General features: G+C 38.7%; 1 long non-coding RNA gene across 1 annotated transcript in view; it reads right to left on the bottom strand.

Moving 5' to 3' along the window:
• Positions 1 to 23,051, bottom strand: part of LOC138686834 (uncharacterized) — a 41,692-nt gene that overhangs the window by 14,828 nt on the left and 3,813 nt on the right. The window contains exons 4-5 of the long non-coding RNA XR_011326137.1: positions 10,105 to 21,282; positions 3,470 to 3,598 (exon numbers count right to left, since the gene is read on the bottom strand). This is a non-coding gene — a long non-coding RNA (uncharacterized lncRNA). The remainder of the gene's footprint in view (positions 1 to 3,469; positions 3,599 to 10,104; positions 21,283 to 23,051) is intronic.

Here is a 23,051-nt window from a genome sequence, read left to right as displayed (position 1 = left end):
ATTTTGTCAAATGCAGGACTGCATCATTCAGAAGCAAACCATCAAAGGCAAAAGCAAAATTCACAAATATGTACAATGCAGAAGGGTTTTTCCCTTCCTACTCCTGGTCTCAGTTTACAGAACTGTTTGCAAAATCCAATTTGAAACATGGGCAATCGAAAATCTGACTTTAAAGCTGCTTTGACAAACCTATTTCATACTGGTGTATAATCACAGTTTTCACAAAAGATTACATGATAACACACTATCAGTTTATCGTTTCATTACACATCATAAATATATATCTCAAGTTTTTCCCATGTTGATATCCAAGTTGAATAACAAAAAATAGTGTAGCTTTGTGCTAACCCTTGTCTTCCCCCCCCCCCCCCCCCCCCCCGCCCCCGTCCTGCAGCCCTGGCCACAAAATTCACACTGTTCTGGTGTGACATTGATTGGATCAATTTGGTCAAGCCACAGGACCACAGAAGAAACAGCAGACTCCATCTGCTTTGTCCTCTCAGGAAGCAGTATGAGTTTCATGCATGCCTTCACTCCACCTGCAGCAGCCGTGTTTCTGCAGTCAGAGAGGCGAGGCTGACATCCTCCCCATGACATATGCTATGTCTATTTTTCATACCTCATTCCTACTTCCTCACCTTGTCTGGAGTTTTTTCAATACTTTTGTGTCACAGTACCATACAGAATGACTGTATGTTTTTGGTTTTTTCTTTTTTAGTCCAGAACAGTAAGAGCTTTTCTACAAATGGTTATCTTGGACACATATGATTCTTGACCCATTTTTTATTACAAATAAAATCAATTTTATGCAAATGCAATCTCACATTGAAAACACAATACATTTATATTTTTGGATTCTTTGAATGTAAAAATAGCAAACTTTTTGCTGACGTTATTGTACAAAATACACTTTGGGGAGCAATTCATTTTGAATAATTCAGAGCATGTGAAAACTGACCTGTATTTGTGGATGAGATTCTAGTTCTAACTATTGGTATCTTTATTTTTAAATATTTTTTAAAATATATTTTTATAAAACTGCTGATTTCTTAATATTGGGTACAAGTACGGTGCAGAGATGGATTTGTGATGCTTTTTGGCTGGTTAAGTCCATACTTAAAAATTTGGCTCTGCAGTGCTGCATGTTAAGGTGCCTGTCTTAATAAATTGATAAATACGCTACCACAGTTATCAATACAGTCCTTACATTGCTATCAATAATATCCAGTCTGTGAAATTCCTGAGATGTTTTCAGCCTGCCTCATTCGATGGGCACTGTTAATAATAATTCTACTGTGAAAAAAAGGGGTTTGGTCCTGCCACCACTCAGTTCCACGCTAGCTGTGCAATCCCTTTCAGCAGAAGTCACACAGGACTTAGCCATGCAGGCTGAGCTTCAAGTCAAAGGCAGCTCCATATTTCATTTTAGTATACACAGAATTGGTCATCATTGTTTTCTGGATAGACCCAGCCATGCAGACAGGTTCCTCAGCAGATTAGGGGTGTCAGCATGGGCAGCTATGAGGTAAGGGTTATCTACTTCATTCCTCAGAATGAAGGATAAGCCAATAACCATTTGTTATAGCACAGTTAACAGATTTCATAGAGCAAGCTGCTCATTGCAATTGTTCTTCTTACAAAAGCATCACAAAGCAAGACAGCATATAACTGAGGATAACTAGTGCTTTGTAGAAAAGTATGGGAAAACTGAGCAAATCCAACAGGCCAAAACCTATACCAGAACTCATACAATTATTTCATGCCTTCTCAAAAAACTAGTGAATTCTGCCCAGTTCTGCTCACTCTTGCCAGTGTCATATGCTGTAAGACCCATCCTTCAAGCAGGTTACTGTATCAATGTGGTTTCTCACAGAAAATGTGACAAAAATCTCTCTATAGAATGTCATTACTTTTTGCAAATTCACCAGTCTATAACACTATATGGCCATGAAGTTTTGCAGTGAACTCCAGATCAATTGCAGCTCTTGACATCTAACTTGAATGCTAGAGAATATACTTTTTTGTTTGATTCGTATCTGTTACCTGCTAAATAGATCAATAAGGCCTTTTTTTCTTTTTTTCAGTGAGAGAGGGTCTACACTTGACATCTTTTAAAGCTGGGCAGACAGTTTCATTCAAACTGCGATGCTCAGCAACCTCTGATATTCTAGCAGTACCCAGCTGCTTTTCTATTGTTAAGGGATGGTTCAAATCTCTATTATAGACCCTTCTTTTTTTTTTTCTTTTTTTTCTTTTTTTTTTTAATGAGTTTAAAATGCAGCTGTAAAAATTGCTTTGGGATGAACCTTGGCATGCTGAGCTGACTGCTAGCCTCTCTTTCTCTCATCTGCCCCCCACGCCTCTTTAAAATTTGAATTTAGATTTATTCTGCCTGGAGATAGAGGAAGGAGAGCGAGTAATAAAAATAACCTATTCCAAAACTAATAGGCATACACCAAGCCATCAGATATCAGGTATCTGGCTTCACTGTATATTAAAAACCCATATTATATAACATCTATTTGCAAGTGTCAGACCCCAAAATCTTCACAGCATTAAAAGAAAAGATGTAACAGGTAAGTTGATGTTAAAGGTCACACATCTGAAAAAATCCTCCATCATCCAGTCAGGATTCTCCTTCAGGCCACCTCTACAGTAGTCCATGGAGCCACTCTAGGGATTGAGGAGGTAATCAGGACTGAAAAGTACTGTATCAGTGTACTTTAATCTATTGCTTTTATCAGCTGCATATCAATACAATTATGTACACTGTACATGTTATGTTTCAATAGATCAGAACATGCCATCATATGACTGTTTCAGTGTCCCTGCTTCCTCAACAGTGAGTTTATTCTCCACAGTAATGCAAAACAGAGCTTTTAAGAGGTAGGCAGTTAATTGTCATGGATATATTTTAGAAAAAGGATAATAATATGTGCTGTCAGTGTGATGTATTCTCAATGGCTATAGTGCTGATATAATCAGCAAACTACATACAGTTCAGAGTTAGCCTTCACTAGCGCTGGAAGTAATTAGCTATCAAATTGATCTCCAACTATTAGAGCCCATGGACAGGATGCCTTCTGTCAAGTACACAACAATTCCAGGAGCCTTCCTTTATGCCTGAAGCATTAGAATGCACTGGAAAGGACCGTCAGCTTTAATCCAGGATTTCCATGCTTTTGTAGATTTAATTAAGATTGTGCTTGGTCTGAAGAGAAATGCAAAGTTTTGTACTTGCTATTCACACCCATATTTGTTAGCACCTATTAGGACTATGAGTATCAAATAACAAATGCTAAATGGTGATATCTTAAGTCTTAAAACTTTCATAGAAAAAAAATGCCTTGTTTTGTTTCTGAAAGAAAATTCTAGAAGTTGTATTTGCCACTGTTTGAGACCTCCAAGGATGTTCTGAAATTTCAAAGCAAGTAGCTGTTTTCACCTGACACACACACACATTACATACCTCAGGAAAAGAAGCTCTTTGTGAAACTTCCTTAGAAGCAGGTGGCATGGTGTCCTCTCTCTGACAGCAGCAGCATGGTTTACATCAGGGTGATACAGGTAACAAGACAACAGGCAATTGTAAAATAGTCTGCCAAACAACAAATTCAATCATAATCAGCATATGCTTTGTCACAGACGGATCTCAAGCCCTTTGTCTCACCTATCATATCTCTGTTCACTGATAAAAGTGACTTGGCCTTTTGCAAACTATTACTATGCTCTGCCTTGAATGATATCTTGCAGCAGTGAGTTTCACAAGTTAATTTAAGAAGACATACTTCATTTCATATATCACCATTTTGCACACATTAAAGAAAACCAGAAGCATTCTCAGTAATATTCACTTCACATTTCTTCATAAATAAATATATAAATCTGTTCATATCACTTCAACCACTCTTGTTTAGCAGACTTAATCATTCCCTTCCTTCTTTGTATGTATAACTCTTCACATGTTTCATCATTATTTACTCCTAAACTTCAAAGTTAGATTTTTAAAACATATTTTCTTTCTTAGAGAATTTTCTTGTAACTTGTTCTTATGTGATGGAAATAACAGTATTTTGCTAATAGAAGTTAAATGCTGAAATATCAAAGTTAATGAAATGACAGTCCTACAGTGAAGTAACTCCTTAATTGTTTTTTTAACTGTTTCTGTACTCTTTATTAAGTTATTCTGAGCTATGCAATTGAACTTATGTCTTACATCAAGGGTCCAGAGAACTATGATATTGTGGTGCTTTTGCTATGAAAATCTTATCCCAGAATTTTAATGGCCTGAAGGGATAGAAAAATATTCCCACTCCTTTACATTTCAGGGAGCTAATCTAGGACAAATTCCAGTGGCTTTCATCTTCTATGTAAAATATATAAACTGTGGAATCCAGGAAATACAGTGTTTTATGTTCTGTGCGAAGGAAAAAGACTACAGTGCTGCAGCATGGCAGCAGCCAGAGCTGCATGCAGTGCATACTAAAATCAGCTGCAAGGGCATCTCTGCTTTTCTCTTTGTGCTAGAATGTATGAACAATGCACTCTATTGCGAAGCCCCAAGATGAAAGTTATAGTTAAAAAAAGGGGGAAACCATTACTTCAAACTTGGTGAAATATATAATATATGTATATATATTTAGTTGATAAAGTAATAATGTGAAAGCTTATAAATGACCACAGTGGATTTATGTAAAACTTAGTGGCCTTTGAGCCAAAGCTTTGCAGAACAGGTATTCCTCAGAGCAGTAATATAGCATGACAAGAAACACAAGAAGCCAAAGATGATAATTGAGTTCACTTTAACTTTCCATTAGGAAGCTTGGGTCAGGTACTACAACCTAAAGGCTTGCCACTATTTGGGTTGAATGAAGTGTTCCTTACAACTGTAATCATGATGTACAACACAATTTTGGCCATGGCCATTTCCTCTCCATCAGAAATCCATCCATAGCTACAGTTGGAACCCATGTGCATGAAAGGATTGATATCTTGACATTTTGTCAGTGCCACTGCTCCCTGCATGACTGCTGATCTGATTAGAAAAAGAAATTTGCCTTGGTGGAAGGCATGTGTTCCATTTCCTGCCCCTGGCAGCAACCCGCTCCACAGGGTTCCACCAGTAGCTCGTGTTCAGCAAGTCCCTGCTCCACCTTGCCCTCACCCGGAGCAGAGAAAGAGGAAGAAAAAGTTGTTAAAAAAAAAAACAAAACACAAATAAAAAGAGAGAGAGAGAGGGAAATTCAAGTAAACAGCCTAAGAAATTAATAGAGGGTGAGAATAAATGCCTATCCCTAATCCCTTTTCACTTTTTTTTAGAGCAAAGCAGATTAGATTAGCCTGATTTTAACACTTTTTGGTGCAGAATGGCATATAACAACAAAATTTAAATGGCAGGAGAGAGAGGAGCTCCCACACTAAAATTTTAGCAACATTGCGAATAGAAAGCAACACTTTCTCAGAGTTTGGTTATTGTGCATTTTAAGTGATACTATCTCAATTTCACTTGCTGAGTGGCTGTAGAACAGCCTGCAGAAAACTGGAATGAGCCTCCAAGCAACTGCCCCAATGACAGTAATCATAAAGCTAGGAAAGCAAAGCCACTTCCAAGCTAGCCCTCATTAATTGTTCCCACACCATCTTTGCTGCTTAACGCAAGCTGTTGGAACCAGCAGCTTATTCCATTATGTTCTGAGAGTACAAATTAACCCTCAAAAAGAAAGACACTGAGAAGAGCAAAAGATGGAAGAGGAGGAGGGAAAGAAAAGAGGGAAACAGGGACTGAGAGACAAGGAGGCCCTTGAATTAGCTGGATTTACCATTCAGTCTTATATTCTTTAAAATAAGTGCCCATATTCATTGCTATGAAGAAAGGGAAAAGGAGGACGTGGCACAAAAACATTATCTAACTTAATGGTTTTTTTTCAGAGGCGTTTTTAATTAAAAGGAAAAAAAGCAGCAACTTTGTTACACTTGTACATTCATATGTTTAAAATCTGCTTTGTATTAGTACAGAAGATTTAGAAGTTTTTTATATAAACAGGCATTAAACAGAAGTCTAAGAACTTGTAAATTTTTGATGGCAGGAGGACACAGCAGATGACAGGTGTCCTAAAATGTTCTTCCAGTCCAAAGATGTAACTCATTTAAAGCCAATCTGTAGGTTTCTGAAACAGAGAACCATTGGGCTGGATTCTGATATATTAGACACCTCTTTCATGGGATCTAGGCTTTGTAACTAGAGATATACTGTTCTGGAGAGCATTCCCAGGCAGGTGTCTGAGACTGAGCAAAACACAGTATTTGGAGCTATAAAGGTCTAATTCATATCTTGAAAAGAGACACAGGGTTTATTATCCACAGGCTTATTTAGCCTTTAATGTACATTATTGGCAGGATTCTCTGCCTGTGCTAAATATATCAGATGTATCTGAGATCAAGGCTACATTGCTTTGTTCAGTCAGAGAATGAACAAAAAACCAACAGCAACCACAACAAGAGGAATCACATCACATAATCTGCTTATAAGTAGCAACAACTTTCATGGAAGTGAGAGGGGAAGTTCTCTGCACCATCAGATCACAAAACAAATTACAAAATCCCAAATGAACACCCACTGGAACATAAAGTTGAGAATACCATTCTGAATTCATCCCCAAAACCCAATTCCATCATTAGTCTCCATCTCCCATTACAGGTTTCCTCAGGTGTGGCAAATTGGATGGGGTCCACAAGAGCTGAAAACAAGGCCAATAATACCAACCCTCTTCATTTAAAATGAAAATATTTTTACTTATAGTCAAGTCTGGACTGAATGCAAAAGGTGGAAGTTTTCATACCTCATTGCGAATGCAATGAGCCTTGTAAATCCATCTTTAGCCTGGCAAGAAAAGGGGGGCGGGGGGGAGGAGGAAAAAATAATTGTTCATCAAGCTAAGGTCAGAACAATACAGCATTAATAAAGAAAAGGAAATGCATTTGCTTGAGCTGCACTCTGAACAAAAGAAGATGCCAAGGCTGTTATGTTACATCACAACTCAATGACTTGCATGCGTTGACTTGCTGGTTTCAGTCCGGTTCCTAGAGGAGAGTTGTTTTGTTTGGTGGACACCTACTGCCAACAGCAACATCAGGAGCTTTGAGTGGATGGAAAGACTATGCTTTCTCCATCTCAGAGATGGCCCTTTTCATTATATTTGAAGGACACAGATGAGGTACTTTAAGTAAACTTTTGCATTTATTTATTCTATAGCGAAATCAATATTTGTAGCTTCTGATACTTTTCATGAATATTTAATCACTTTGAGAAGAAGACTATTTATATAGAACTATATATGAAAATTCAGGGAGCCACTAATGAGTAACTGAAACAAGATTACATGTCCATAATTTGGAAGCAATGATCATGCTGAATTAAAATAATTCTAACTGGTTTAAAGACTTTCAGAATGAATGGCAAATTGATAATAATCAATTTCGCTTTGATAGCATTACAATGCCAGGGATTCTTTCATATCAATTCCTACTTCCCCCACAAAAGAGGTTTGCAGATAGTAATTGCAGAAAACACATCTTTACTGTCAGAGTAGATCAGCTTTTGTCTCTGAAATTGGATCGGCTCACCTTCTTCAATTGCTATTTTCCATTGAACTATAAAGGAGTGCAAGTGTTACATAGCTGCATGGTGGGATTGTACCGGGGCCCCTGGGAAGAAACAATGGGACTGCTGTACAATCTGTGCACGCAAGGTGCACAATACATGATCTGGAACCCTGTTGTTCTTAAGGACAATGCTGACTGAACCAGGTATTTTAGACAGGTCTGGAAAATAAGCCAAAAGTAAACCAACTTTTATCCGTGGAGGTCAAAAGCTTAACAGACAGTGTTATCCTTCAGCACGACTCCTAAAGAAGCAAGACTATAATATCACTATCAATCTGTCAGGCATCTTATTGCTTTCCAAACCACATTTGTTAGAGACTGAAGTTTTCCAGGGGTGAATCCTTTAAAAGCTCTGACACAGCCCTTCATATGCTAACACTAACCATGCAATATCACCAGCACTGTCTTTGGTGCAATGATAGCAATATATCATTTGTGACTTAAGAAGCTGTTGTATGTCAGAGAGGAGGCAACACAAGTCATGTCACGTAAGAAGGCAACATTAGCAGCTAAACAAGAGTAAAAGCAAATAGCAAAAGGCATCAACAGAGAAAGAATAAGCAATAGTAAGCACCACAGAGGAAAGAGCATGGCCAAAACAAGTTTCTGGTGACTACATGGGCACATGAATATTTCAAAGATTACAGCAGGAGCCCTCCTACATTTACCAAAAATTGACAACAGATCTTTTTCCCATACCTCTCTTTGCATTTGAGAGAAATCAAAATGCTTAAAATCAGGTACTTCACAATCTTTCAGATGCCTGGGGGGGGGTTGAATGATCCAAGATCATGGCAAGTACAGAGTTCAATGTACAAAATAGGAAATCAAGAGCTGTCATTATTTCACTACCTCTTAAACATGAGTGTGAGTCAGCTTCTCAGTGCACTAAGTCACTGCACCAGCTGCTAGCTTGAAAGGGTGCTGGCTTTGCAGAAAGAGAAAACACTGATTGCATATAATGTTTTGGGATTTTGACTGAAAGACAGGAATGCCAATGAAGCTTTTGGGACATACTGCAATATGGCTGCTAATGTGAACCTCTCACGTCCACCTTTGGCACTGAATGTTTTGCAGTAATGTGGGAGCTGATCTATCCCACGTAGACCATTAGTGATTTCTTCTCATCACCAGCTATGCAGGTTGGCCATGACTGAAACTCTGCCCAGATACTCCTTATACACAGTTCTCTGTTTACAGCATTTACAAAAAGACTAGTTTCACCCATAATCCTCTGAGTTCTTGCTTCCTACAGATTTCCATAAGTGCTGCAGCAAAGGAAGTTTCCTTTAAATTGGCCTTCATGAATGACCCAAACAAGCCTTTAGTGGTTACTATGCCATGCTGTTCACAGACAGTCCCACTCCAGCTGAGCTGCTCACAAGTGTGTTCCTCTGCACTGCAGTTTCAGCAACTTTACTGCAGCATAAACCACACATCCCCAGCAGCCACTCTTCAAGAAAGGAAAGGCAATTGATTAGAACAACATAATGAAAACAATATTGGACATCAAAGACTGAGAGAACTTCCTGAGTCCTATGTAGGGCCATCAGTGGGAGGTCTTATGGTCTGGTAAGGGGAATCACTGCTCTCCAAGATCATGTGTTGCTAAATCATCACCTAATACAAACTGTAAATATTTTCCTAGAATGACAAGTGATTGAGGAGACAAAGTAGCTGCTCAGACAACTGCTTCAGCACTCTGATACCGGCTTTCTGTTCAATTCCTGAGTTTGTGGATCTTGTGGCATGTCTAGCAACAACACTACTCAGGCTTTGCTCTTCTACTACAAGATGAACAAGGAACATCATTTACAAAAATCAGATTATTAAAACCACTTTTTATTCCTTTCAAATTGAAAGGTGGTTTGTCAAGGGCAATGTGATAGAATGAGAGGAATGGATATGTAGTAATGGACACTGAGCACTCCCACCCGACAGCAATGCAGGAAGAGTTTGTGGTTGGTGAGTTTAGGGGGATAAGTTGTTTTTCTGTAGGTTCCATTTGCCTTGAAGGGAGCAAAATAAGCCTCATACATTGCAGATTCTAGCACAACTTAAATAACAGTACTGCATGGGGCAGAATGTTTTGGTTTAGTAATATAAATATTTTTCTGACAGCAAAAAATCCCTGGAAGATTCTGGCCATCTCTGCTCATGACTTTCATCCCTTCCACATAAAGTTTAGGCTAAGCAAAATATTGAAGATTTGTGTTTCACTGCTGAAATGAATAACACTTATTAAATGCACTTCACCATGCTTTCCCACTATTGGGCTTGGCAACAGCAGAGAGGCATACTGAAGATCCCTACACTACTTAAGTGCACAGTGAAGATTTCTTGAAGTGAGAAGAGAATGAGGAGTCCAAAGTACAGCACTTAACCGGCAGTGGTGCTCAGTAAGTTAAATGCAGTTCTCTCCCAGCTATACCACTGACTTACCATGCGTGGTTGAGCTGGTTAACTCTTCACTCTCCCTTTTCTGTCTTGTCAATTTATATTGTCATGCTTTGGGCCACCAACTCCTGCATTCTGTGACGGTGTAACTATAGACAAGATCAGTCAGGGCCTGTTGTTCATACTGTAATAGATACAATAGGTAATAAAGACTTTGCAGGCTACAGGTAAGCATGGATGGTACAGGAAAGAGTAAATGATGCACAAAAAGGAATTCTCTTCCTTAGAAGTCTGTCTGGTCAGTATTACTGAAAGTAGAGAAGGATAGATTTTGAGTTTCACACATCCCCATTCGTTCTTTTGCTTGGAAATCCAGAAGGAGTGTTATTGCAGTATCATGCCATCACAAACACAACGTAAACCCACTGAAATAAATGACATTAGAGTAGACCAAAATGACAATACTTACTAGCTACCATTGAAAGAAGGTAACATTTTTATCAACATATAATCCCAACTCCTAATGGTGCTGGTATATTACGATAAAAGGAGGATTTGAAATCATATTTTGAGCAACAAAAATGCATATACTGTTGAGATTGAAATACAATGTTTCTTCTTTCTCTGTGCAGAAGCCAGTTTAGGAAGGTCTCCCACAGGCTCCAGTGAGAGGGGATGGTAAAGGCAGCAGTGCCATGGGTTTTACTTACCTTTTTTTTTGATCCCTGCAATCACTTTCCAAGTCTTGATTTCCAAGTCACGCTTTCTACCAAAACCTGGCTTGACCCATGATTTGTGAACAGTTACTTCCACAGTATGGTTCTGCTACAGTGCTGGGAGCACTGAATAATAACTTAAAAAGAAAAAAGAAATCCAAGGGTGAAACATAGTGAAGGAGAACACTTGGGATGTTATATTGAAGGGCTGGTGAAAGAGGGGGAGAGAAAGAAGTGTTGTGTGAAAAATTTAAAAGCTAACAATACAAAAAGGTCTGTTAGCCTCTCAATGAACAAGAAATTAATGTGCAGTATTCTTATTGGAGCTAATAAGAATGACAGACAAGAAGAGAAAACAGCAGACTTCACACTGCTTACCAGTTACCACCGTTTCTTCCCAAAGTCTGTAAACTAGTTGTGCTTAGAAAGTTAGAGATAAATGGTATTGATTTAGGCATATTACTAAATAGTACCTTCGCTGTAGCAATTGGATTTCACCCAAAACTCTGTTGCACCTAAATTACTCTGTCATACTAGCTGCTCCTGTAAAAATGCAAATTTGTCTTCTAAAAGCAGGATATATTGTGCCAAGTATCCCCATAGCATTTATGACCAAAAATATTTTATTAAAAATGTCTTGATATTTTCAAATAGTATTCCAAAGGGCTGTCAAATTAATTGTAAAAAAAAAAAAATCATAATTCAGAGCTGTAAGGTAATAAGTTGTGCTATGGCTATGGACAGTGGAAACCCAGCAGCAGATAAGAACACAAATTTGGAAGAAATACAACCCTTTTCAATTGCCTGTTTTGTACGATTGAAATGTGAAATATGTATTATTTAAACAAAGAAACTGAGTGCCTACATGGGGTAGGGGGAGGAATTTCCCTCAGCAGTTATTTCAATTGTCCACCTGTTTAGTTAGAAGACTGCCATTCTGCTCAAACAGCAGTACAGACACACACCCCAAGGACCCGTACCCCTACACTGCTGTAAATGAGGAGCATTCCACTCTTCTGAGTACAGTTACTCCATTGTGTACTAGCAGAACTCAGAGCATTCAACAGAAGGGTCAAACAAAGCAGCTACTGAAGTCTATGGGACCTTTAGCACAGGATAAGGCTGCAATTGCGATAACAGTTCAAGAGGATTCAACGTTACATTTGAATTGACAATAACAGAGTACAGATGGAAAAGTAATTCTCCCACAAGCTGCATGTGGTTAAGACAAAGAGCTGATGCATCAAGATCATGTGGGATAAGCAATGACTGACTACCATACTTATCTTAATTCAGCAAGCATCCCTGCTTAGAGGTTTGGGTTCTTTTAATCAGAGATCAGAGTATTTGTAGCTGTCTAGTCAGTTTACAGTTTATACCATCTTAGCAGCTTTGAAAGGTTTCCAGTATTCTGGAAACATATTCTGGCCAGCTAGAACTGACTGAGCTGTGCCAAGCTTGTCACCCTGCCTCCAACTTCAGGCGTTCAGGCCTTCTACTTTCAGCAACTCATTGTAGTCCTGGCTGCAGTGGAACAACGGTAGGGTGTGCAGCGCTTGGCAAGAAAGCAAGAGCCTGTGGAATGACTAGGCTCATACCTATCATTGCATAAGATACTTTTCTACCAAAGGAGGAGGCATCCCTTTTGGCAATGGGGCATCACCCAGCTGCCCTACAGAAGGAATAATGAGAGCCTCCTGGCTTGCCAGAGGCTCTTAGGGTCTTGCATCCAACCTTCCCTTTTCGGTAGCTCGGTGCCTCCTGGCCTACATTGCAGTCACATGGAGATCCCAGTCAGTAGCTGATCCCTTAGCCAAGGGTCCTTAAAGACAGCGGCATTCCAGATAAGCAGAGTGGGGAATCCTGAGTTAGGAAGGAAAATAAAAAGAAACATTTTGCAGAAGACAGAAGGAAGTTAGGTGGAGCAGGATTTGGAGGAGGCATTAGAAAAGCAAAGGATGCGATATCAAGGTAGGAGCGGTGGCCACAAGGATCCTACAATTGTACTTGACATGTGAGAGGAGCAGAGCTAAGGTGATGGGTGACAATTAAGTAAAGCAAAAAGACTGCATGACAAATGGCGCTGAGCCACTACTGCCAGTAAAGTAGCAGTAGTGTAGTGATGTAGGAACTCTCTGTAAAGTTATTCAAACCAGGACCTACACTGAACATAGGCTGCCCTGATTGCAGGCAAGCAGATCCCAGGCTAGGCAGCTGAGAGGTAGAGCCATGAACTGCAGTCAGAACAGGCGACATGGCATGGGGCAAAGCATGGAAATTAAAGAACCTGAAATTAAGTGAAGGCAGAGAATAGTCATGGTTTTGGGGGAGTGATGCTGTAGTGTGTAGTAAGAACAGGTGCAGAGAAGAGCGTTAAATAAATGTTTGTTCATCAGGAATAGTTTACCACTGCATACATCACAGAGAAATATGCAGAAAGAATAAAACATTATCATGAGCCACTTCAGCAACTTAAGGGAAACCCATGTACATAACTTGCAAAATCCTTTAAAAAAGTATTACAAAGAAGCACAATTAAATACCGTAGACCGGAGCCTCAACCACAGTAGTGGATCAACAGCATTTTTGTGGTAAGTCTTTCAAATCTAGTTGTACTTGTCTCTGAAGGATCCTTAAAAGGACTTTTTAAGTTAGCTCTGCTAGCTTTGGCTAACTATACAGAGCAAAGAATTGATTGCATTCCTACAGAAATGCCCCTAATAACTCCTTAGAATGAGCTGTGGCATTTTTCCACTAATTGTAGAAATAACTAATGGGCACCTTGAGCATGTGTTATTTATCTGTGTGCTAATTTTAAGAGATTTCAGTTGTAAAAAACTACAAGGCAGTATTTACGCTAGAGCACACACTCTGCACCAGTAAAAATATAATGCCCATTGTGAACTGGAAAAATAAAAAGGAATTTTTATCATGCAACTACATTATCATTAAAGATACAAAATCCTGTGTTAGGTCCCCAAAGAACAGGGGATTAACCTGAGTTCAGTTTTCCTTGCACAAGTTCTCAGAAAGGTGGTAGGAACCATAAGAAATGGTGTTCCAAGGATCATAACTCTCCAAGGGAGAGATATTAACCCAAGTAGATTTGGATTGTAGCTATATATTTCATCCATTTCAATGACCAGAAAAGAAGGAATAACTGCAATTATGCTTTTCTGCTGAGTTACTCCATAGCAAACATTCTACCATACCGCATTTCAATTTTTTTCCTAAAGATGAAAGATCCAGAACACCAAGACAAAATAAAGCACAAGAACTTGAATTAAATTACAATCCCAGATGGACATGCACCTCCTCAGTGACTAAGATCTTCTGAAAAACACTGTTGTACCATCTCCACCTTTATTCTTCATTTTCCCTACAGGCCTGGTCCCAGTTCTTGGTTCCCCACATTCTCATTGTAAGGAGTTTTCCTACCATGAGTAAGTTTGACATTTCAAAAATGTTGGCACTCACCTGGAACAAAACAAAGATCTTTCCTGTTTTTCACAGATACCATGAAGTCCTTTTCTTCACATAGCTAGGTGGCTGGGACATCCAGTGAGGGTACGACAACGCAGCTTCAGGTTCCTGCTTTTGGCCATTTGCCCACATTCCAGATTCCCTGTCTTCATTGCCAGGATAACTGTGTTGAGGTGACCAACTTCCAAAATTTCCTATTTTAATTCTTCCATTATGTATAAATAAATGTGGATAAACCAGACCTTGAACCTAGATATGGCTATCTGTGGAAGATTCATGACTGAAAAATTGAGCAGTTCTCAGCAGAAGTCCACTTTTGCCAAATCAGCATTTTCTAATTAAAAAAAATGCTGTTGGCAAATTTATGTGCGGCTTTCTCCATTACATTACCCTCACTCACCTGTAAGTTCCGATGGAGCTGAATCAGGTCCAGAATCAGCATAAGGATAGCTGGGATTGGCATGAAGACTACTTGAAAAGAAAAGAAATGAAAGAAGAAAAGAAAAAGAAAAAACTTATTGCTGTATTTATAACCCCTTCACAGGTTCCATGCCAACAGCAATTCAGCTGGGCCCCCAGGAAACCCAGTTATTTTTCAGTCTGGGAAAATGCTTTTCCATAGCAAAGAAGATCCTGATACAGTCTTCTTGCAGAACTTCTGTTAAAAAAACAAAACAAAACAAAACAAAACAATCAGACCTCTGGGGTGTGAATGGGGGACTATACCGCTGTGTGGTAGATGTTCAGGTACCATATTTCTTCATCTGCCTTCCTTGAGTGCAGTTTCGTAATGAGTGTTAACAGGCCAGCTTTAAACACTAAGGAGTACATTTGCAGTGTAATGTGTAGAGATTTGACTGGACAACTTCCAATTAACACTAATGTGCACTGCATGGTTAAATCCCTAAACACCACGTTGAAAATTTAGTTTCAAAAGTGCCCGTTATGTTTGGGTGTTGGATTTTTTTAAAACAGTTGTTAGTCTATTAAACATTCATTGCTCTCACACTAGTCAGACAGAACTTTCTCCTTTCCTTTCAGTTTAGACAGTTAATCAGAAGATACATTTCTGCAACAAGTTCACATACTAAATGAAATTTTTAAAGTGAATCTTTAGAGCTGACACTAATTAACATCTTCATAACGCCTCATCTAAAGATCTACTCATAAATGCTAAAAGCTTCAGATAAATCTATGATCTAACTACAAATTTTGTTCACGGAGAGCAATGCTTATTTTTTTACAAGCACAATAGGTACTACATTTAACATAATTTTTGTCATGATTTTCTATCATTAAAGATAAAGACAAAGTGAGTGTATGCATATTTGTATTTGCTGTTTGGTGGGGTTTTTTTTCCTTTTTCTAGTTATGCATTTAAAGCATTAACAAGAAAATAACCTCAAGGTCTTTCACAGTCAGGATGTGAATGCACATAAAACCGGGCAGAATACAGGAGCAAAAATTGAAGCATCAGGCAAGACTGTGATTATAAGCAAGTTCTGAGTGACAACAATGTAAGCATTAAAAAATAAAGTATGAAAACAAGTTGGTCCCCACCTTTCCTGCCATACAATCTATGTGTCTGGTTTATAAATCATGAGATCTTAAATGAAATGTAGCATAGTTTATGCATGAATGGGATAATCTAATTTTATTGGGAAAAGGCACACAGCACTGGACCAGTCTTTCTGCTAATTACATTTGTTAAGGAAAACAAAGAAGAGTTATCTGAGCATATGCTGGGGGAGGGGAGATGAGCAATAGAAATTCTTGAATGTATTTCATAGAGTAAACTGATATGAAATGCCATCTACAGACAATGGGTGAGTTTAAGTTTATCCTGTGTGGCTGAGATTTGTAAGTGGACTTGAACAGAGTCCACTACATTTACAACAATTTGCTCGCTCTTTTTAGTGGCTTTCAGAAGTGGAAGTCTGCCATTACAGACAAGCATTTAATTCTTCAAAAAGCCCAATTTCTTCTTACGAGACAATAAAGTGCTTCCTCTTGCAACAGCAGGTAAGCACTGAAGGCATCCTTAAATCTAACCCCAATGTGCTAAAGACACTTAATAATCTTTTAACTACATACAATACCACTTCCTCCCTGGTACCAGGATGTTGTAAAATGTCTAATTAGTCCTTACAATAGTGCTGACACCTCCACAGCACATAAAAGAGGACTTTCAATTCACAAAAGACAACTCTGGTTGTCCTGATTTTTACCTTTAATTAGATTGTACGACATAGCTCCATGAGACTGCAAATGAATATTCCATTAATTTGGCTGTTAACCAACATATGAGGTATTGGCTTAGGGTACAAGGTAGATTTGTGAGGCTTTTTTAAAAGCAGTATTTTAATATTTTGAATTGATTTTTAATACATAGTGTCTCATGGATTATTTAACTCTCTAATGAGGTAGAAAGAAATATTAAAGCCAATATTTTAAATGTCAGGTAAATGACCCAGTTTAAGGCAAAAAAAAGAGGACTTTTCTGTTGATTTTCCTGTGACAGTACCAGTAACTGCCTAGATTTTGGAAATGACTTTATGATGTTTAGATTTTATATTGGTGCAATAATTGTGCGCAGTAGGGTACTGCGCCTAGCTATGAAATTCATTTAAAAATGAAATAAGAGGCATGATGAAAAATACAGAAAAGTCAGTTGCCCCAAAGGAAATATAAATAATTTTGAAAGTAAAAGTGTTTCTGTGGCAATGTGAACTTTAGTAAGTCAAAATTTGCAATACTAGTAAGTTATACCCCAATGACAGATAAATGCATGTGTCTGAATAAGAGGACCAGTGGAAATTATAGTCATAGATCTGTCTAATGAAATCAGAGGAAGTGAGCAACACATGTCTGAGCACTTAATAAAAATCACCATCCAGCTTACAATGTGTAACACAAGCCCTAAAATATGGGGAAATCTGCATTGTGATACATAAGGGACTTAGCATGTCATTTGACATGAGCACTTGCCTCGACTGTCATCTACTCCAAACAGGGCAAAGAAGGGGGGCAGCCTGACAGGTCTTTCTTTTTTTGTGTCAGCACATCTGGAAGTGGCAAAGAGTTGGCTGCTGCCTTCCTCTAATTCTCTTCCCAAACAGGAGCTTCAGGAAAGCTCTTTATGCATCTCACTGTAATGAACACAACACCACACACAAGATAGTAAAGCTTCTGGTGAAGCTATACACCACCACCACAGGAGAAATATAAAGAATAGGTAGGGTCTATCAAAAGCTACCTGAAGATACAAGTTCAGGCACAGAAGTAAAATGACATGCCTGTTTTGTAAAAAGTGGAGACATTTGGGAAACAGAATGTCTTCCTTGTAAGTGGGAAGAAAGAACACCCAACAATTTTGATTCAAAAATTTCAGTGGATTTAAAGAATAATTCCATGTTAAATCACTAAGTTCTCTTACTTAAAGAAAATAACCAGAATACTTCATCAGAAATTATTTTTCTCTCCTTCTTTCGAAATGTCAACTCAGCACTCAAAACAAAGAAATTGTGGTCCTTTGCTCAACCTCTACAATCAGGGTATTGGATCCATACTGATTTAAGGGTTCCGCACAGCTCTTGACTACCCACTCCTTCTATCTCTAAAGCAACTCCTGTCAAGTGTGTGAGGAACCGCGCTACAGTATTAACAGATGGAATAAATAACAGGATGCTGCATAGCAGGGAATCAGGCCCATCTCTACCTCAGTCACAGCCATCTCCCCCTGTGTATTCATGTCTTGACCTACAGAGATTTCAAAGTAAAGCATAGGGTCTGTCGTGGTTTAACCCCAGCCAGCAACTAGGCATCACGCAGCCGCTCACTCACTCCCCCCCACCCAGTGGGATGGGGGAGAGAATCGGGAAAAGAAGTAAAACTCGTGGATTGAGATAAGAACGGTTTAATAGAATATAAAAAGAAGAAACTAATAATGATAATGATAACACTAATACAGTGACAGCAGTAATGATAAAAGGATTGGGATATACAAATGATGCGCAGGGCAATTGCTCACCACCTGCCGATTGACGCCCAGTTAATCCCCGAGTGGCGATCCCCCCGCCCCCACTCCCCCCAGTTTCTATACTGGATGGGACGTCCCATGGTATGGAATACCCCGTTGGCCACTTTGGGTCAGGTGCCCTGGCTGTGTCCTGTGTCAACTTCTTGCGCCCCTCCAGCTTTCTCGCTGGCTGGGCATGAGAAGCTGAAAAATCCTTGACTTGAGACTAAACACTACTGAGCAACAACTGAAAACATCAGTGTTATCAACATTCTTCGCATACTGAACTCAAAACATAGCACTGTACCAGCTACTAGGAAGACAGTTAACTCTATCCCAGCTAAAACCAGGACAGGGTCATAGAAGTAACCAGCTCCTTCACCATCAATACAGGCAGATCTGTTCAACATGAGTTCTCTCCAACTATGGACTGGTACTTTATCAGTCCAGACTGGAGAGTTTATTAAAAACTGAATGTACCCGGCTTTATATTTCAGTGTACATATTACTGCCTGGGTAACATCTCCTTTACAATTGTTTTTCCAGAAGTCAAGAAAAAAGTTTCGTTTTTTAATAATTGAAAAACACACTTATCTAGTCTATAAGACCTAATTAAAAATTTATAAAGCTCATAATGATCACCTATTCATTTCAAGAGAGAATGCTGGAAAAGAGAAAGGGGAGGATTAAATATAAATAAACTAAAATAACAAAAAAAACCTATTCAAAGTATGATGACTGTGTTCATGGCTAACACCAGAATTCCAGTATGCATCTTATTCTACAAGGATGAATATAAAAACTTCTCCATCCCATATTACCAGACACATGATGCATTTTAATACTAATCTATGACTTGGTCACATTTGGAGACACCTCCACAGTGATGGTAAGCCTAGGACATTGCCAAACTAGTGGGCTCAAAGAAGAAAAATGAAAATAATCAGAAAACATTTCAAACGTGATGAGAGACTGACAAGAACAGGAGTGCTTTCTTTGGATGTGAGAAGACTTGGCAAGGCCTGAAAGAAGTACAGAAAGGTAAAGAATGGTATAGAAAACATTTTTGGGAATGCCTGCATTGCCTATATCATTATAGAATACTGTTAGATGAAAATGAAAAAGTGAGAAACATGGTTAAAAAGATTTTTTTTCATTCCACATCATGTTATAGAAGTCACCAACATCAAAACCTGAAGATTAAAAGTATATTTCCAAAAGCATTCACAAGTGATCACCAAATATGTGGAGCAATAATTAATGACAGTTCACATTTAAGAAGTAAGAAAATAAGTTTTCCAACTATTGAAGACCAGAATGTGACCTATGTAAAGACAAATCATTTTATTAAAAAACAAGTGACTCTCATGTATGGTGGACATTTGCATTTAAGACATATGAAGAAATGCTTTAAAATGGGACATCAATAATTCCTCAGCTGGGAGTAGTGGGTCAAGCTTTGGAAATTGCTTCATGAGATGGACCAGCTAAAGATGTTCCCAGAGAGACAAACAAAAATTACTAGCAGTCCTAAAAGCTATGACCTATGAGAAAAGAATTGAGGTTGTTTAAGCTGCAGAAGAGAAGCCCAGAGGACATGACTATATTCTCCAAAACATAAGTTATCGTAAAGAGGATGCTGCTTATCTGTGGTAGACAGGATGAGCAAAAATGGACTTGAATTGCTGCAAGAAATAAGAAAAACTTTGACTGTATAAAAAGTTAAATGCTGGAATAAATTTCCAAGGAAGTTACAGTGTTTCTTTCATCAGAATTCTTGAAAACAGCTTGAGAAGTATTTGCAAGAGATGAGATAGCTGGAGTTATCTCAGGACGATCTCAAAACTTCTCCTATTTTCTCTGTTTCTATATATTCTGAATTCAAACAATAAAGCTGGTGCTTTGTTTTAGAAGTGTCAGTATTCTGGATCACATGACTAAACCCCTTACAGCTAGTCTGTGCCTGTGCTACTAACCCATCTATTAACTCCTGAGGCAAACAACTGGTACCCTCTCTGCTACTTAATTGACAATGTTTATTATCTCTGAGTAATGGAAATCCTTATTCCAAACAGTTTTCAGACCAGGTAGACTCTTCTTTTCAGAGAGACAGAACAGAGGAATAAGGCTATCTAGTTTTTTCCCCTAAAGGTGCCTTTTCCACAGAGATGGGGTCTTAAGTCAGCTACAGCTACCTAGCTTTTAGTTTTAAATAAAGGTGGATTGTTAACACACATTCCAGAGAAAAACATCTAACAAAAGATAACTCTTTCCTTCTGCCTGGTTGTCAGCCCCAGCGATGCCAGGAACAGTAAGAACAGAAACCAGAGCTTTGGCCAAGGAAGTCTACATGGGGCAAAATGAGCAGGGCAGGTGGCAGAATATTCCAGCCCAGACCCAACTCTACTCTGAACTAAATGCCTGCCAGTCTATTTAGAAGAATGAGTTCTGTGAAAGTCTCATTCAAATTCACCTGGAACAAAAGTGCCAGTGCTGAGCCAATTTAAAATGACAATCACACTTCATCGTCCTTGTCTCAGTAGAGGCATGCAGAATCCACACACCAACTTGCTTTCATGCTCCTCTTTCTTCTCTCACACTTAAATGTACAGTTTAGAGTGCAGTCCCAGACAGTCTCAAACCATAACCATTTTGTTTACCAAAAGTAGTAAGTAAAGGAAATTTCATGAGGCCTCTATAATTATGTCTGAATCATTCAAACAGCAGCAAGGCCCAGAATATAGGTTTTGTTCAATAAAGATATATAAAGTATAAGCTCTGTTTTTCTCTTTCACATCCTTTTAGATGTGGATGAACCAGTTTGTGTCATCAGTGAAAGGATACAGGCATTTTTTGCTCTAATACCATGACAGAATTCCCTGACAGGCTGGCCTTTTTCACTCCTTTCTTCTTCCTCAAGAACTGAAGTCTCATTTCTCATAAGAGAGATCAAGAGGGCAGAAGCAGGTAGCTCTCAGGTGCCATAGCTCATCATCATAGAGTCCTCTGAGGAGACTTAAGGTTAGTTATCATAGCCAAAAAGAAACAAGGAGACATTTCTCTCAGAGCAAAGTGACAATCCACAAACAAACTGTTTCCTGCTCATCTTAAATTTCTATGTGGTCTAACATCTCATTCAGCTTGCCATTCAGAGCACAAAGCTTTTTAGCAGTTTAATTCAATGTACTGACAGTATATTAAAGAAATATACATATTTATTTGATTTTGGTGCTGGTGATTTTTTCATTTTGCTTTTCATTTACATCTAGGCAATGTTGCTAACTCCTTCAGCCAGGGATTTTATTCTTACTACCTAAATAAAAAGACAAGAAAAGTATTTTGTTCTCTTTTTACAGACAGGGACTATATCCAGAATTTTCAGGGAGGTTTAAAGGAAGGAAGAGAACAAAAGGCCCAGAGCTAATAACAGAGTTCCCTGCCTACAGACAAGGAGCTGGGACACCTCACTCCTAAGGCAGCTGAGCCCTGGAGCAGGCTGGAAGCCCCACATCTCAGGAGTGACCCACAGACATTACATGCTGAGCAGTAAGCCGTCAGGTATGGCACACTCAGTACCAGAATATTTCTAACCTTTTTCCCCTATTAGGCTCTTAAAAGCAGTAAGGAAAATACACTCTGTCCACACCTTAGAGCCTGCTTTTGGTGTCAGAATACACTCACTTTTCTGCTTTTTTTTTAAAGCCAGTGACTTGGACTCTATGGGCATTCTCCAAGGAATGAGATGTGATTTTAACTCTTGAGCTAGGGGAGTAAGGATTTTTTTCTTTTTTCTTTCTTTTTTTTTTTTTTTTTTAAACTTGTTGGGTAAGTACTCTACTTCCTAGGCCTTAGTATAAAAAATGATTCACATTCTCATCCATAGCAGCCACACTCATTTTTTCTGAGGTAGTCTACGTCAACATGTATGTTAGCCATGGTCTGAGTGGAGCCTCCCACCGGATCAACCCTGCCATCCGCTCATTTCTGAATTGTGTTGCTGCTGCAAAACTGCTTAGAACAGGATGCTTCTAAATATGCCAAAAAGCAGAACAGGAGGCACTGAAAGGAATTTTAAGACAAAAAAAAAATGAACTGAATAATGAGTATAAGATCTTCAAGGGCTCCCCAATAAAGGCTGATTTTTGATTTCTTGGGGTTTTGGGTTTGGGGTTTGTTGGGGGGCAGCTAACTTATATTAGGAAGTAACATCCTAATTTATGAAGGAGTCCTTTAGGCTCCTTAGAAACTCCCAGCTTCATGATTTACTTGATCACTACACAAAGGTGGTTTCATTATCCATATATTTCTCATTGTTTTGCATGTGGCTATCCATTACAGCAGAAAAAATTACAAAACTCCTAGAAGGTATTATAATTTTCATATCTAGTAAGCCTGATGAGTTTTCTATGAGCACGATGCATGAAAAGATGCATAAGGAAACTGGATTACAGGAAAGAAATAAAAATATGGAGAAACAGGAGGGGACAAAGAAAAGTGAGGATATTTCACATACTGATACAAAAATGAGGACAGAAGCGCTACTTTTGTTTATGGAGGCTACAGCTCTCCTCTGAGCTCATTAATGATTCATTGCATATCACAGGATTAAAAACAAGGAACAGGTACATTAGCAAGCTTGAGCAGCTAGCCAGATTTCTGACTCAATCAGCCAGCATTTGAGAAAGCCTCCTCTTTGAAAACTCCCTATTCTTTTCTCAGAAAAAATCCACAATGGTTTTCCTCCACAGTACCAACTTCCAGCTGTAATAGTGAGG

Source organism: Haliaeetus albicilla, chromosome 9 (assembly GCF_947461875.1).
Source record: "Haliaeetus albicilla chromosome 9, bHalAlb1.1, whole genome shotgun sequence".
NCBI lineage: Eukaryota > Metazoa > Chordata > Aves > Accipitriformes > Accipitridae > Haliaeetus > Haliaeetus albicilla.
This window is presented reverse-complemented; position numbering and strand designations above follow the sequence as displayed.